Here is a 17,856-nt window from a genome sequence, read left to right on the forward strand (position 1 = left end):
ATAAAACTTCTAATTTTTGACACTAGGATTCAGACTTTGGCCTGCCTGTGTCCATGTCTTGTGCTTTTTAACTTTACATTACACAGCTTTCCTAAACCACTAATCTTAAAACAATAGAATTACTGCTGCCCTTCAGTGTTTCTTCCTCATACTCAGTCCACGTGGGGCTGAATTCCAGGAAGAGCGGCTGAGTACCACCCTGCCCTCGCCAGGGCCCATGGTGGACACCCACTCTGTGCCAGTGTCAGAGGGAGTTGTTGCTTTGTTGGATCTGAGAGCTATAGCTCTGCTGGGTGGGAGGACAGGAGATGCTGGGGTCACTGTGACTCTGGGGCAGCTGCCCATTAATCACTGTCCCTGGTTTTGTGTGTGTTTAGCTGGGCTATCCCAGTGTTGTCCCAGGGTCATACTTGGGGAAGTGCATATAAAGGGGTTCCATGTCTAGACCTACAGCTCTCAGAACATGGAGATGGGGAAGCTGTTGCTGTGGATTGTTGAGTGTGGTGGGTTCCAGCCCTGCAATATCTCTCAGTCCAGGGATGCCAGGCTTCATAAGCTTGTTGGTGCCTAAGAAGCATCCTGGGACTCAGGGGCCTGGATTAGGTAGAGGTGAGACTGGACACAGTGAAGGGCCAGAGGGGCCCAGGGAGGAGAGATCAGAGCAGTGGTTGTGCTCTGGCAGCACATGAAACATTTTTATGCCTGACATCCACCTCAGACCAATTCAATCAGAATCTCTGGGGGAGGACCCAAGATAACACGACTTTTATTTTATTTATTTATTTTTTAAAACATCTTTATTGGAGTATAATTGCTTTACAATGGTGTGTTAGTTTCTGCTTTATAACAAAGTGAATCAGCTATACATATACATATGTCCCCATATCTCTTCTCTCTTGCGTCTCCCTCCCTCGCACCCTCCCTATCCCACCCCTCTATGTGGTCACAAAGAACCGAGCTGATCTCCCTGTGCTATGCGGCTGCTTCCCTTTAGCTATCTATTTTACATTTGGTAGTGTATATATGTCCATGCTACTCTCTCACTTTGTCCCAGCTTACCCTTCCCCTTCCCCCTATCCTCAAGTTCATTCTGTAGTAGGTCTGTGTCTTTATTTCCGTCTTGCCCCTAGGTTCTTCATAACCATTTTTTTTTTAGATGCCATATATATGTGTTAACATACGGTATTTGTTTTTCTCTTTCTGACTTAATTCACTCTGTATGACAGACACTAGGTCCATCCACCTCAAGAAAAATAACTCAATTTCGCTTCTTTTTATGGCTGAGTAATATTCCATTGTATATATGTGCCACATCTTCTTTATCCATTCATCTGTTGATGGACACTTAGGTTGCGTCTATGTCCTGGCTATTGTAAATAGAGCTGCAATTAATATTTTGGTACATGACTCTTTTTGAATTATGGCTTTCTCAGGGTATATGCCCAGTAGTGGGATTGCTGGGTCGTATGGTAGTTCTATTTCTAGTTTTTTAAAGAACCTCCATACTGTTCTCCATAGTGGCTGTATCAATTTATGTTCCCACCAACAGTGCAAGAGGGTTCCCTTTTTTCCATACCCTCTCCAGCATTTATTGTTTGTAGATTTTTTGATGATGACCATTCTGACTGGTGTGAGATGATATCACATTGTAGTTTTGATTTGCATTTCTCTAATGATTAATGATGTTGAGCATCCTTTCATGTGTTTGTTGGCAATCTGTATATCTTCTTTGGAGAAATGTCTGTTTAGGTCTTCTGCCCATCTTTGGATTGAGTTGTTTGTTTTTTTGTTATTGAGCTGCATGAGCTCTTTGTAAATTTTGGAGATTAATCTTTGGTCAGTTGCTTCATTTGCAAATATTTTCTCCCATTCTGAGGGTTGTCTTTTCATCTTGTTTATGGTTTCCTTTGCTGTGCAAACGCTTTTAAGTTTCATTAGGTCCCATTTGTTTATTTTTGTTTTTATTTCCATTTCTCTAGGAGGTGGGTCAAAAAGGATCTGGCTGTGATTTATGTCATAGTGTGTTCTTCCTATGTTTTCCTCTAAGAGTTTTATAGTGTCTGGCCTTACATTTAGGTCTTTAATCCATTCTGAGTTTATTTTTGTGTATGGTGTTAGGGAGTGTTATAATTTCTTTCTTTTACATGTAGCTGCCCAGTTTTCCCAGCACCACTTATTGAAGAGGCTGTCTTTTCTCCACTGTATATGCTTGCCTCCTTTATCAAAGATAAGGTGACCATATGTGCGTGGGTTTATCTCTGGGCTTTCTATCCTGCTCCATTGATCTATATTTCTGTTTTTGTGCCAGTACCATGCTGTCTGATTACTGTAGCTTTGTGGTATAGTCTGAAGTCAGGAAACCTGATTCCTCCAGCTCTGTTTTTCTTTCTCAAGATTGCTTTGGCTATTTGGGGTCTTTTGTGTTTCCATACAAATTGTGAAATTTTTTGTTCTAGTTCTGTGAAAAATGCCATTGGTAGTTTGATAAGGATTGCATTGAATCTATAGATTGCTTTGGGTAGTAGAGTCATTTTCACAATGTTGATTCTTCCAATCCAAGAACATGGTATATCTCTCTATCTGTTGGTATCATCTTCAATTTCTTTCATCAGTGTCTTATAATTTTCTGCATTCAGGTCTTTTGTCTCCTTAGGTAGGTTTATTCCTAGATATTTTGTTCTTTTTGTTGCAATGGTAAATGGGAGTGTTTCCTTAATTTCACTTTCAGATTTTTCATCATTAGTGTATAGGAATGCAAGAGATTTCTGTGCGTTCATTTTGTATCCTGCTACTTTACCGAATTCACTGATTAGCTCTAGTAGTTTTCTGATAGCATCTTTAGGATTCTCTATGTATACTGTCATGTCAGCCGCAAACAGTGACAGCTTTACTTCTTCTTTTCTGATTTGGATTCCTTTTATTTCTTTTTCTTTGATTGCTGTGACTAAAACTTCCAAAACTATATTGAATAATAGGATAACACTACTTTTAAATTAGCATCCAGGGTTGAGAACCACTGACCTTGAGCTTTTGCTGGGACTTCTAAAGTCATGGTTGTCCCTGTGCAAAGCATGTGTGTATACATGTGGTGTTTACTGAAGTGGTATTTATTATTTTAGGTAGATCTGGCTTCATCTGCTCAGTGTAGAGAAGAGGAAAGAGGGAAGGGTGTGTGTGTCTCCATTTGTGTTAGTTTGTGGATGTACTCAGAACTGGAGGGTGTGCTGGGGCGTGTCACTCTGGGTGTGCCTGTGAATCTGCGTGTGATTCCTCCTTTGTGTCCTGCAGGGCTGGTTCTTGTGCTGAAACACCACAGTCGTAAGGACCCTGTGTGGTCCTCTCCAGAGCCAGGGAGAATGTCCACCTGAGAAGTGCTCCAGTTCAAGTACCCCTACAGCCCTGCCGTGCCCTGGCTCCATGTCAGGAATCACTGACCCAGTGCAGTTCAGCAGAGGATTTTCAGTCACCTGTTGTTTGGCTTACTCTCTGTGCCAGGATCCAGACTCGAGGATCCATTCTGACCAGGGTTTCACAAGGCATTCTTCCCGCCACCCGCGGGGACCCCAGCAGTGGGGGAGGGACCTGCCTTCAGTGTAGCTTTGGGGTGTGAGTGGGGGGGGTGTTACAGTGGCCTTGCCTCTTGAGCTGTGTCCACGCTGCTGTGTGGAAGCTGCGCTCTATCCCCACCTTGGTTTCTGCCAACAAATGCCTGCTCTGCCCTGCCGGGTGCTGCCCACAAACTGGTGTGTTATTTCACCAACTGGGCGTTTAGTCGGCCCAGCCCTGCTTCGATCCTGCCCCGGGACCTGGACCCCTTTCTCTGCACCCACCTGGTATTTGCCTTTGCCTCAATGAACAGCAATCAGATTGTTCCTAAGGATCCCCAGGATGAGAAAATCCTCTACCCAGAGTTCAACAAGCTCAAGGAGAGGTGTGTTCACTTTGGATGTGCGGTTGTATTTTACAAATGGAAGAGAGTTAATCCTTTTCTTCTGTGAGTCGTCAACTTTCCTCTGATTCTTGTGTCCTAGCCTCCTGTCCAGGGCGCTCCGGAGCATCCCTGCCTTGGGAGCTCCCCACTGCTCAGCACTCTGAGCTCGTCCTTGCCTCCTTGCCTTCGTGGCTGCTGTGGCCCCTGCTTGGAATGCCCTCCTGTCCCTTCTCTGCCTGGCATCCCCCAACTCACCCTTCAAGCCCTGTGTTGAGGATTCTATGTGTTAATGCTGTTCAAGCGCTTCAGAGAGGGCTGTGTATCACAAATGCTTCACAAATGCTACTGTTTCTATTACCATCTATCACCTGCAAATGAGCCTCCCAAGGGAAGGGCCAATGTCTGTGAAATCTTTGTTCACCAGTGGGTGGGTCAGTGCCCAGCAGAGAGCTGGTGCTCAGTACTCCCTCCCCAGGTCTCCTGGGCTTTTCTGTCCAGGGGGTGGTCTGTCACTGCATGCATGGTTATAGAAGGGTGGGGAAAATCCATGTTTCTATATTATAAGCTCTGGAGAGGAGAGCAGGGAGCTTGTCCTCTGTTCACTGCTGTATCTCAAGCACCTAAAGCAGTCAGTGGCAAATAATAATTCCTCGGTAAACGTTTGTTGACTAAGAAAGTGAGTGAAGAGGAATTTTAGGCTGCTTTTTCTTTTCCTTTTATGGGACTGTCATGGGAGTGGGGAGTTTGGGGGGCTTTGGGCAGCCTGGGCTTCCTGGGTGTGATGACTTGTGTGTGGGCTGCTTGTTCTCCCTCTTTTCCTTCTTCCTTTCTTGGGTTCTGCTGGGCTCTGCTCTTTTCTTCCTTAGGTTCCCCCACCCATCTCCCCCTTTCCGTTCCTGTCCTCCCATCCCCCCTACATGCCACAGTTCCCCAAATGAATGAATGAGAACCCAGCTCACGGACTCTGTCCTGCATCACAGGAACAGGGAGCTGAAAACACTGCTGTCCATCGGGGGGTGGAACTTCGGCACATCGAGGTGAGACTGTGCTGTCAGGTCTTCTCTCTGGGGTGGAGGCGATGTATGGGGGAGGAGCAGGCAGGCCGGAGGTGAGGACAGAGTGGGGAGCCATCTGGGCCATGGGGAGACACGCTAGTACCCCTCTGAGTCCTGACCTGGCCCTGAAGTCCAGGGTCCCCCGACCTCTCCTCCATGGTGAGTGAGGGGAGACAAGGCAGGTCCAGGAGGTGGTGAGAAAGGGGCTGAGGGGAAATGAGGGGAAAAATGGGGTGCTCACAGTTGTCCCCTCAACACTGCATAAGAGGCAGGGCTTTTGCCTCAGAGAGGGGAGGAGTCTTGTTTAGGACATGGATAAACCCCAAGCCTCCCAGGGCCTGGGTTTCCTTGCTTTATAAATGGAGCCAGTGGTATCAACCTGAAAGGATGGGAGGAAAGGAAGTGATATAAACAGGATACTCAGCTGCGCACCTGGGCACATGGTCTGTGTCCAGTGCACGGTGGCTACTCCTCGTTACCCTCCACTAGGCAGCGTGGAGGTGACAAACTGCCTTTATGTTCTCTGAAGAAACTTTTCCCCTATTTCATGGCTGAGGCCAAGGGTAGAGAGTTGCCTCCCTTCCTGCCTTAGAGGAAGGAGCTGTAGGAGAGGGACACCTGGAGGCCTGAGAGTGGGGGAATGTGAGGAAGCACCTGGCACAGAACCCAGGAGCAATGCAGGGAGGATGCAGGGAGCTGGGTGAGAACCGGCTCTGCCTGACCCCAGGCCTCGCCTCTCCCTGGGCCGCGACTTCTTGAACATTGGCTGTGTCCAGACGCTGGCCAGAGGCTTTCCATGCATTATCTCGTGGTTACTCAAGAGAGGCTTACAAAGTGGTTGTTTGTATCGCAAATTTGTAGGAAAAAAGCAAGAGTCAGAAGTTAAGGAACTTGCCGTATTTCACCCAGGTGTCCCTGAGATCACCCAGCTAGGAGGTGGCAAACAGATAATGGAACCAGGCCTGCGTAAGTCTGAATCTGGTTAATTTTCTAATCCTTGCACTCAGGACTAGTCCCATATTGCTTAAAGTTCAACTCCAATAAGTTACAAGTTTTCCAATAGTGTTTTCACTGTGGAAGAGAAAGCACTAGCAAAAAAAAAAAAAGAAAACAATCAAACAGCCGAAGAACAAAAGAGTAAAGAGTCCAGAACTCCTGGTCTGAGCATGGGCCTCTTGTGCCATGTTAGCTCAGAGATCTTTCTGGAAGTGCTGGCCCTTGGCTCATGTTCCCTCCCTTAATCTGTTCAGGCAGAGAAAGTCAGTGCCAGGACAGGGTGTCAGGACTGAGCTGTTACCCACGAGGAAACAGCAGAGGGACAGTGCCTGGCTAGGGGCAGACCATGTTTTCAGAGGCCAAGCTGGCCTGAGCCTGCTCTCTCCACCCCAGGCTGTGTGCTTGTTTCCCTCTGGCAGGGGAAGTTGTGGTTTGCAAATCCTCCCTGGAGGCTGAAGTCCCTGTTCCTGGGTATTGGAGCCCCGTGCTGGGAGGGGCTTTAAGAGGCTCTGAGAGTTTCCACGACCTGCCTTCCTTTCCTCAGTCACATCCACTGTGCCGTCCACAGCGTGTGAAACAAGGGGTCTTGTAAGGGAGGCTGAGGTTGTGGCTGAGGCCAACACTCCTGGCCTCACCCCTGGTCTCCCTGCAGGTTCACCACGATGCTGTCCACATTCGCCAACCGGGAGAAGTTTGTCAATTCAGTGATAGCCCTCCTGAGGACACATGGCTTTGATGGTCTGGACCTCTTCTTCTTGTACCCTGGACTCAGAGGCAGCCCCAGGCATGACCGCTGGACCTTTGTCTTCTTACTTAAAGTAAGGCCAGGCTGGCAGCTCCCGAATCCAGAAATGATTCTACTTTGATCATATCTGGGCTCAGGGCACAGGGGAAGCCTAAGGCCGGGGACAAGGGCAAGACAGCGGTAACAGAAGGTTGTTTACTGCCATCACCTGCAGGTGTTGGACAAAGAGCTGCCTAGCAAGGGCCCTATGGTGGCTCTTTCTCTCTGTCACATCCGGGCCTTGGCCCAGCCCTCCAGCCTGAGTGATGCCTTCTCCTTGCAGCTCCTGGACTCGCTCAGGTGGGCTGTCTGAACTCTGCTCCTCGGCCTGCTGCCAGCCTTCTGTTCAATGACTTACCACATTGACTCACATCTGCCTTTCTCACGAGCCTGTGGGCAGGGCCTGTGTCTGACTCTCCTGGCTCAAGAGGCTCTGTAAATAAAGGTTTCTTGGGTGAGTCTTGTTTTCCCAGACTCTGCTTTGTCTGGTTCTCTCGTCTGCTTGCTTTCAGAAAGGAGGCGCAGCTCACCATGCGTCCAAGGCTGCTGCTCTCTGCTGCTGTCTCTGGGGACCCCCGTGTCATCCAAAAAGCATATGATGTGCACCTTCTGGGAAGGTGAGTGGATGCTGCCTTGGTGGGCAGGACATTGGAGGGAAGGAGGCATCTCAAGCTCAGAACCCCAGAGGTGCCCAAGCACTGTCCTTGAACTTTCCAAGTTCCTGCCCTGCTGTGAGTGCACCTTTGGGAGGTGGGCTGATCAGGAGCATGGGTGGGGACAAGGATTATTCCATTATATTCTGGGCTTTCCTTAGGAGATCAGCGGGAGGTGATGTAGTACCAGTCCGCACCACAGCATCCTCTTGGGTAGAGATGTATAGCACCCATCGCTGGGTCTCTAGGAGAGAATCCAGTGGTCTGGCCTCCGCTGTCCCAGAGTCCCCTGTAGGCATTCACTGGGTGCCAGATAGCTGGTATCACATAGACGGATTAGTTGCCAACTACTGCCACTGCAACAAAAATAGGAATGTCCAGTCAGGCCCAGTTTTCAGAGCACAGGACACGTCTTCATGCAAATGTTACAAAGCCAGGCAGAGAGTCATAACTCTCTGGACATGCCAGCTCTGCACTAATTTTCCCAAAGCTCAAGAATCAAGTATTTACAGATGTGAAAACTGAGGCAGATGCAGAACACAAGAGCTCTTGGGTATTCCTCTGTGTGATTACAATTAGGGAGAGTGGTTTCAATGTGGCAGGAAAGGTGAGAACCCAGTGGGGTGAGTTGGCTAGTGTTGGTCTTACAGCCAGGCAGGACTGAGTCCAACTTCACCCAGCTGGGTCACCTTAGACAAATTAGATAACCATCTGAGTTTCAATTTCTTCATTTTAAAATGGAAACAATTGTGGTACTTAGGGCATTGGCCAGATTAAAATTAAATTAGATAATTCATGTTAACTTCTACACCTGTGACCTGGTAAGGCTCAATTATACTTTGTCATTTGGAAAGCTTTCAGGAAGAGATGGGTTTCAATGGTTCCTTGAATGGTAGAAGGACAGAAGCTCTTTTATGCTGTGGGTCAGAACTGCTTACACATGACGATTTATGCAGACCTCTCTTGCACTTGTATCAGCCTGAATGCCTTTGTTTTCTGTTCTGACCCCTGCTCAATCCCTTGGATACTCTCAGCATGGCATAGGTCCTGATGCACCGCTGTCCCTAACCAGCTGTGTGTTCCAGGGGCAGCCTCTCAAGTGGAGGGCACAGCTTGGGCAGTTCCCACAGGCAGAAATGGCAGGGAAGTTGGGTGCCCAATGTTCAGCTAGTTAGCTAGTTAGTCCTGTGATGATTGGACTTGGAAATCTAGCTAGCACGATCTTCATATTTCCTCTTCCTGCCCCATACAGACACCTGGATTTCATCAGCGTCTTGTCTTAATGACTTACGTGGAAGCTGGGAAAAGTTCACAGGACACAATAGCCTGCTGTTCTCTATGCCCAAGGACCCCAAATCTTCGGTAAGAAAAAGAAAGCTCTCATGTGTCCCAGAAATCTGTCCCTGAGTCAGGCCATTGGCTCTTGGTAAGTAGGAGGGTTTTGTATTCTTCTTACCTGCAGGCATATGCCATGAACTACTGGTGAAACCTTGGGCACCCCTGAGAAGCTCCTTATGGGGCTCCCCACCTATGGATGTACTTTTTGCCTCCTCAAAGCCTCTAAGAATGAGTTGTGGGCAGAAGCTGTGGGACCAGCATCTCCAGGGAAGTACACCAAGCAAGCTGGCTTCTTGGCTTATTATGAGGTGACAGGAATGGAGACCTCTGTCTGTTAGTTAGGGCTCCCACACCCCAGCCCAGGGCAAGAGCAAGGACAGGGAGAAAGGCAAGAGTGAGGGCTAGAGACAGGACAAGGAGGTGGTTTATTGGGGCAAGGGAAACCCACTCTCTGGGATATTTTCTGTTTCTTCAGAGGAAGTTATTTGAGTCCTTTGTAAGGGATGAGGGACTGTGTGGAGTCTGAATGGAGGGGGACAGATATTTTTCCCCTTAGAAGAATCTTAAATGATATTTAAGTAAATCCTGACTTTCTATAGGCCTATTTAAACACAATTAATATTTGCAATATATAAATGTGTGTATATATATATATATATATATATATATATATAATTTCAAACATTTGCAAAAGTAAAAGAACAGTATAACTTCCTCTCACTCACCCTGATTCACAAATACCCCTCACCCAGCTTCAAGAAATAACCACTCATGGCCAATTTTGTTTCTTCTCTGCTCCTTGACTCCTTCCTTCTCACTAGTAGATTATTTTGAAACAATTCCAAGACTCCCCCATCACAGATTCTTTCTCCTCTAGCTCGATTCCACTCCCTAATCCCCATCTCAACAAAACTTGCTCTTGAATGGAGGAAAGAGACATGGATCTAACAGAATGTGAAACACAAGAGAAGATAGTAAGAGGCACTGAGTGTGTGGCCATAGTACCTGGGAATGTCTTATGGCACAGGTAGAATCCTGATGGGCAGGAATGACAAGATGGGAAGGACGTCTTAGGCAGAGAACAACAGGCACATAGACACAGGTGTGTAAGGGCACCAGAGGGAGAGCTGTGTCTTGGCCTGTGGTAGTAGTGGAGGTGCTGGTGTCCCTCCAAAATGCTCTGTGCTGGCTGCCTGGAGATGTTTCCCTGTTAATCCAATGAAGCATGGTTATGAGTGATGACATAGTTGAGGGAGTGTTCTTGAAGGACATTACGGGTCAAAGAGATTTTGATAGCACATTTAATGAACCCCCCCCAAAAATCACTTACATATTAACTTCTGCAGCCCAAGTTGAACATGTCTATATCTTTGCAGCATATGGTCTCCAGCTCAGTGCTGTATACCCAGTCCACATGCAGTGCTTCTTTAATTGTAATAACCTAGTTCTCCCTGCCTTCCAGACCTTTACATTTATTATAGATTCAAAAGTTAGTTTACCTAGATGGGGCAGTTTATGTTGGTTTTAATAAGCAGAGGAGATACTTGTTAATGGAAAGTCTTTGAAAAAGATACAGGTTTGGTCCAGAGTCAGGTTTGTTACTGTAGTTTAGTATTGACATTATTTACCACACTCCGGTTTGGTTTCTTAAGGATGCCACCCACTCCTTGGTTCTCTCCCTGTTTTTCCATCACAGATATTAGGGGAAGGAATGCGCAATAGCTGAAATTTTGAAGAATAGAGAGGAGGTCCTTTGTGAGTGGTTGCCCTACCCACTCTTCAGTCCACCTTCTCCTCACTCCCTCGTAAGTGATTCTTGGATTCTTTAAAATTGGGGGAGGAATGGTATGTCTGTTGGCATTTCTCTCCATGGCACGTCACAGAACTGACCTCTGTTCTGATGCTCCTGGCAGATTTGCTCCTTCATCTGGAGAGTGAAGAAGCACTGGATTGATGATCAGTATGTCCCATATGCCTACAAAAGGAAGGAGTGGGTTGGCTATGATGATGCCATCAGCTTCAGTTACAAGGTGAGACCTTGTTCCTTTCTTGCTCCAGCATAGAGTTTCCGTCTGCTTCCATGAGGCCTTTGTCTGTACAGTGTGTGAGTGTGTGTTTGTGTATGTGAGTGTATGTGTGTGTGTATAACTATAAAACTGGCAGGTTAACCTGTTAGCCTGTAAGTCGAAAAAAATCTCGGAATCTTCATTTTCAAACTTAACAATTATGGGGTTCATTCTTATTTAACGTTTGGGGAAAGTAAATCCCAGAAAGAGCCAACTGATTTGGCCAAGTCATGGAGCTGCTTGGATATGACAGACTGTATCTTTTCCATCAGCCTTGCAGAAAACACTCATAAAGTAATAATAAAACCTTGATTCAAGGCTAAACGTCTGCCTTTTAGTTATATCTGAGGTTTAAAAAATCATGGATAAAAGCCTTTATTTTCTTATATGTGTAAAGTGTACAATATTATCTGCTCTTCTCCTCCTTTCTCGCATCACTATGGCATAAGGTATGTTGATGTGATTTTTAAAAAATAAAGCAATATCTATCATTTAATATGATGATAATGGTGATTAGCAGGCTGGGGAGCCAGACAGTATTTAACATTTATGAACATTTACTATGTGCAAATCATTGCTCCAAATATTTTACATGTAGGAATTAAAAAAATTTTTTTCAAATCGTGGCAAAATATACACAACATAAAAGTCACCATTTAACCCATTTTGTTACAGTTCAGTAGCATTAAGTACATTCACATTGTTGTGTAACTATCACCCTTATCCATCTCAGAACTTTCTTGTCTTCCCAAACTGAAACTCCACACTCATTAAACAACTCCCCATTCCTCCCTCACGCAGCTCCTGCTAATCCCAACTCTACCTTCCATCTCTATAAATTTAACTATTCTAAGTACTTCTATGAGTAAAATCATAGTATTTGTCTTTTTGTATCCAGCTTATTTCACTTACATAATGTCTTCCAATTCCACCCATGTTGTAACATGTGCATGTAGGAATACTTTGGATCCTAAAAATGTTGGAAATGTTATTATCCATTTTTTTTTTACACATGAGGCAACTAAGACACATAGCTTTATGTAACTTTTTTCAAGATCCCATAGCTGATAAGCAGTAGAGGCTAGATTCAAATACAGACTACATGCCTAACCATCCTACCATATTGCCTTCTGAGAGCCCATCTGTTTTTGCCATTGTACCTAGTACAGTGGGTTGACTGACTACTGCTTTTTCAGACATTTTCCATAAAGAGAGAGCATTTCGTGGGGGACCATGGTGTGGACATTGGACCTGGATGACGTCAGGGGCACTTTCTGTGGCACTGGCCCTTTCCCCCTTGTCTACACATTGAATAATCTCCTGGTGAAGGCTGTTGAGTAACTATGACCTGGAAACGGGTTGGCTGTTGCACACCCAGCTACTGGTGCGTGCTTTCTGTTAGATCTAAAGGCTTTGGTGAGGCAACATGACACAGAAAGAGGAGAATAAGCTTTGATAACACGTTAGTCTGCTTTCTAATCTTGGTTTGAATGCATGCTCTATTAAATCTCTCTGAGCTTTGTTTTCCCCATCTACGGAATGGGAGTAATCCTTATACTCAGGACATGATACAAACTAAATGAGATATGGAATGAAAACATGCTGGCTCATAGTGAGCACAATATATGTTAGTTTATTTCTCTATTTCTTTTTCCTGTTTTCATGGGACAAGAGCCAGAAAAGGAAATTAGGTTTCTTTTTGATATCTCTTTGATATCTCTTTGATATCTCTTTGATATCTCTTTGATATCTCTTTGATAGTAGATATCTAGTAGATATAGTAGATAGTAACTGCCTTGGCAGTTAGGAGATGGAACCTGGCATGCTAGAGCTGCAACAATCTTGGAGATGGTCTATAACCCTCATTTTGTGAGGAGACTAGGGCTCAGAAAGATAATACAGCAAGTCAGAGGTGGAAATGGGAATCCAACCCAATTCTTTACGAAATGCTGTCTAGAGCAGCTTCCTTGCCCTCAGCCTTGTTCCTGGTGCCTCCCACAATGGGGGACACAAAAGGGTTCTCCTTGAGGATTCCACAAGTAAGAAACAGGCTTTGGGGGCAAGGTCTTGCTCAAGGTGCAAAGGTCAAATCAAGGGCTTAAGCATAGAGAACTGGCAGACTCGTCCTTGAGGTTACTCACTGGAAATGTAGCAGACCCACTGAGTGCCCATGGGCCCCTGGGATCATGTTACCATGATGAGGTAGGGGAGCAGGGTTTCTATGTGTTGAGATTTTGTCTATGTCCTCAAGTGGGTGCATTAGGAAATCCTCCAATTCTGGTTTGGGAGCAAGTACTTCAGCCCTAGAGTGGGTCTAGTCCTGCCAGTAATAGGATGGGAAGGAAGGGGTAGGAATCTCATCCTTTTCTGATGATTTCCTCTAGAGTTCAGCTCAACTCCTTCACCAAAATTTTGGCTCTCAACTGCTGTGAATTCTTCAAGAATTGGCCCTGAAAGGCTGACTGTGATCAAGGATTTGACCACTGATTTGGGGATCTGCCCCCAGGAGGAGAGACTATGGCCACTGAGACCCACAGAAAGGTTGAAACTAGGACCACAGTCCCCAGAGGTGGGCTTGTGACCCCTACAAGGGAAACTCTGTCCTTTGGAAAGCACCCTGTAACTCCATAATGGAAGACTGAGACCCCTGGAGAGGAGACCATGACCCCTGTGGGCCACCAGGCTGTGACCCCTGGAGGGTTAACTGTGGCTCCTATGCATCTTCAGACTGGAGAGAAAATCATGCCCCCAAGAAGGAAGGCTGAAGCCCCTGAGAAGATGACCGTACCCTCAGGAAAGATGACAGTCACCCCTGCTAGGCAGACTGAGACATTGAAGAACTTCGTGGTTTTTATGGTCTTAACTGGTCTTGGCTGGTTTTGGCTGAAATGGCTCAGGCATCTTCAGTCAGCTAGTGGGTTGGGTTGGGGTGGGCTGGTTTATCATGGTCTCAGCTGGGCTGACTGAGGTCTGTTTCCATGAGAACTTGCATTCTTCAACTGACTAGTTTACATGGTTGTGGTCTCATTGTTACTAGAAAGCAAGTGAGAAATCTCCAATAGACAATTAATTTTTAAGTCTCTGCTTGAATCGTATTTACTATTGTTCCATTGGCCAAAGCAAGTCAAATGACCAAACCCAGAGTTAGAATGGCAGGGAATTATCCAAGTGGATACAGGGAAGCATAAATAAATTGGAGATTATTACTGTAATAATCTGCTTTACAAACTTAATGTTCTAGTATTTAAGAGAAGCTGAAATTAGGGTCTGTGAGTGTGTGTGTGTGTGTGTGTGTTTTATAGAAGTCTATTGACTTCAAAGCATTGGCTAAACTGTCTGCGGCTGGATACGTCTATGGGTAGTAGTCATGCCCCCTGGACCAGGGTGCTTTGATCCGGCAATTGGATCAAAGCGTTCCATGTTTGTATTAAGGTCTGATGGAATAGAAATGGGTTGACATTTCATTCTGGACACTGGATTGTCAGATTTCTTCTCCTACTTGTTGTATAAATCTTACCTTCATCTCGTTAAAGGTTAGGGATTATATATTTAATTGGTCATTCTTAGGGTACAGAAAAGAGATAGAGGTGTAGCTTTTCCCACCAGTTCCTATATGGACAATAAATATTTCTGATGAATCTTTGTGATTTTTTTTCTGTCCCCTTCTCTACATGTGCTTTATTCAAAGATGATGTGCCTGACAGTTTATATTTATCTATGTATTTTTAAAATCTAACTTATAAGCTTCCTGGAATTTATCTTTTAGCTGTAAATTGGTTGGGACTTCTAACTTCATCATCTCTCTCAAAACATAGATCAATGGGCAGTCAAGGTCCTACCCTGGGGACTTCCCTGGTGGCGCAGTGGTTAAGAATCCACCTGCCAATGCAGGAGACACGGGTTCGAGTCCTGGTCCGGGAAGATCCCACATGCTGCAGAGCAACTAAGTCTGTGCGCCACAGCTACTGAGCCTGCGTGCCTAGAGCCCATGCTCTGCAACAAGAGAAGCCACCGCAATGAGAAACCCTCACACCGCAACGAAGAGTAGCCCCTGCTCGCTGCAACTAGAGAAAGCCCGCACACAGTAACAAAGACCCAATGCAGCCAAAAAAATAAGTAAAATAAAAAATAAATAAAATTTTTAAAAAAAGGTTCTACCCTATATTGGTCACAAGAAGAGGGGAAGAGAGGAGTTCAATATTGAGGTCACACCTTCTCTTGTGAATTTATTCCGAAAGTGAACTCATTCTGCAATGAAACCTGAGAAGTGTTGGTTTTATTCTGGGGGGCCATGGACCCAGGTAAATATTAGGATTTTTACACTATGAAATATAAATAAAGACAGATATTGTGGGCAAATAGCAGACTTTGCTATACATCTGCCCTTTGGCCATTCAAATATCTGTGCAAACCCTTTGTTCATGTTTAGAAACCACATATTATCTTCCTGGACAATGACTCCAAAGTCTCTTCAGTTACTGCAACCAGCTCAAAGGCCAGGGTTTTTGGGTGGTACACAGTCTTTGTGATTAGGTCCAGATATGACCCCTCCCATGGCCCGATAACTTACAAACTACAAAGCAAATTGTTTTCATCTCTCCCAATAAAAATTCCCTTTGGAAAAATAAAAGAAAGGAACATTGCAAAGATCATATCCTGTTGGCTACGAATTACAAAGACTCCCTCCTTGGCAGGGCATGAGTTCCATAGTTAGTCCACCTGTCAGTCCCTAGTTCTCTCTGAGAAGAATCTCTTGTCCATTTTAGAGAGGAAGCAGAGCATGTGGTTAATGTATGTATCCAGAAACAGACTGTGTTTCTTCTGATCTTGGCTTTTATGTGACCTTGGGTACGTTACTTACTTTCTTCATGTTTCAGTTTCCTTGCTGGTAAATTTGAGAACTAAATGTGTTAATTAATACACTTAAAACACTTAGAAGAGTGCCTGGCACATGATATGCATCCCATATTCCTGACTGCTTTCTTGGAGCCTTCTCTTGCCCATTTTTTCCATGACCACATCTGAAGTAGGTGTTGGAGAGTCTACACTTCCAATGGGCTGTGCAGTTTTTGTAGCTTTTTTTTTTTTTAATGTGTACAACATTATATTTCTACTTCTGTATACACTACAGTGTGCTTACCACCAAAATTTTAGTTTTTATCCATCACCATGTAGCTTGCTTCTTGATGGTGCAGTTTTAGGGGTGGCAGAGAGTTGTTTTAGGATTTAAACAATCACAGACTTTTCAGGCTAAGCTAGAGTGCTTTGGAAATACAAATTTCCCAAGGCATGGCAGGCTTTTAGTCAATTTACATCTATACTTGACCCTTGAAAAACATGGAGGTTAGGAGCACTGACCCCTGTGCAGTTGAAAATCCACATGTAACTTTTGATTCCCCCCAAACTTAACTACTAATAGCTTACTGTTGACCAGGAGCCTTACTGATAACATAAACATTGATTAACACATATTTTGTGTATGTATTATATATTGTATTCTTACAATAAAGTAAGCTGGAGAAAAGAAAATGTTATGAAGAAAATCATAAGGAAGAAAAGTACATTTTCAGTACTGTACTGCATTTATCAATATTATAAGTTTACATTGTCTGTTTACAAGTTGAATTGTCTGTCAGTTTCTACATTAATATTGTCTTACATGACACAATATACTGTAGATGTTACATGTGTTACTAACACTGGACATCAAAAATGAAAAGATAATGTGAAAAAATTCATATTTATTTACAGGTATAACAATTTATGCACTGATAAAGAAACAGCAATTTGTTTGCTGTATGTTAGCTTAGTGTTACTGATGTGACCACTTCATGGCAACCTAGCCTATACACTAAAAAATGAATCATAAATCATAAAATTTTTATAGCATACAGTATTATAGTCATATTCATAATACAGTATTGGAAACATGGTTACATTTTTTTTAAAAGCCACTGAATTGTGATGATAGGTTGATACACAGTCTCTCCTATTGTGAGAGAGAGCGAGAGAGGGGGGTATACTGTATGGTAATGTAATTCCTTGAATGCAAAGTTATGAAACAGTAAGAAAGCTAACACATTATTAATTTATATTAAATATCACACACCTTATGCCTATGTAAGGATAGGGCTATCCACTTCAATACAAGTCTTGCACACGATGTTCTACATGATGAATATTTAGGCAATGATGATGATGATGATGAAGACACAAAAACATCTCATACAGTTCTTGCCATACAGTTATTAGATTTTTCACATGAAGACACGCATGCATACACCATAGGCAAGCTTATTAACTGTATAGCATGATGATTATTTACTGTTCATTAAGTGAAAGTAGATTGTCAAAAAGGTCTTCGTCTTCGTCATCTTCATGTTAAGTAAGCTGAGGAGGAGGAGGAAGAGGAGGGGTTCGTCTTGCTGTCTCAGGGGTGGCAGAGGCGGAAGAGGTGGTGGAGGTAGAAGGGGAGGCAGGAGAGACAGACATACTCAATATAACTTTACAGAAATACATAGTAATTTCTGTCTGACTTTTTGCTTTTTCATTTCTCTAAAAATGTTTCTATATGTTACCAATCCTCCTTCCACCATTTGCTTTAATTTCAGTGCCCATATAATAGAAGTGTCCATGTTGTAAAAGAAATCAAAAGCAGTCTTGAATAAACGGAATAGTTCTGCCAAACTGTCTAATGTCAATTTGTTTACTGGTACTGCTTCTTCTGCATGTTCCTCCTCATTGTCTGGCACTGGTTCGGAAGCACTCATCTCCATCAAGTCATCTTCTGTTAATTCTATTAGCTTCATTGCAGCTCTATTTACAATAGCCAGGACATGGAAACAACCTAAGTGTCCATCAACAGATGAATGGATAAAGAAGATGTGGCACATATATACAATGGAATATTACTCAGCCATAAAAAGAAATGAAATTGAGTTATTTGTAGTGAGGTGGATGGACCTAGAGTCTGTCATACAGAGTGAAGTAAGTCAGAAAGAGAAAAACAAATACTGTATGCTAACACATATAT

General features: G+C 44.2%; 1 pseudogene; it reads left to right on the forward strand.

The window, feature by feature from the left end:
• Positions 1-469: 469 nt before the first annotated feature.
• Positions 470-13,484, forward strand: LOC133088310 (oviduct-specific glycoprotein-like; annotated as a pseudogene).
• Positions 13,485-17,856: the final 4,372 nt, after the last annotated feature.

This window comes from Eubalaena glacialis, chromosome 3 (genome assembly GCF_028564815.1).
Source record: "Eubalaena glacialis isolate mEubGla1 chromosome 3, mEubGla1.1.hap2.+ XY, whole genome shotgun sequence".
Taxonomy (NCBI): domain Eukaryota; kingdom Metazoa; phylum Chordata; class Mammalia; order Artiodactyla; family Balaenidae; genus Eubalaena; species Eubalaena glacialis.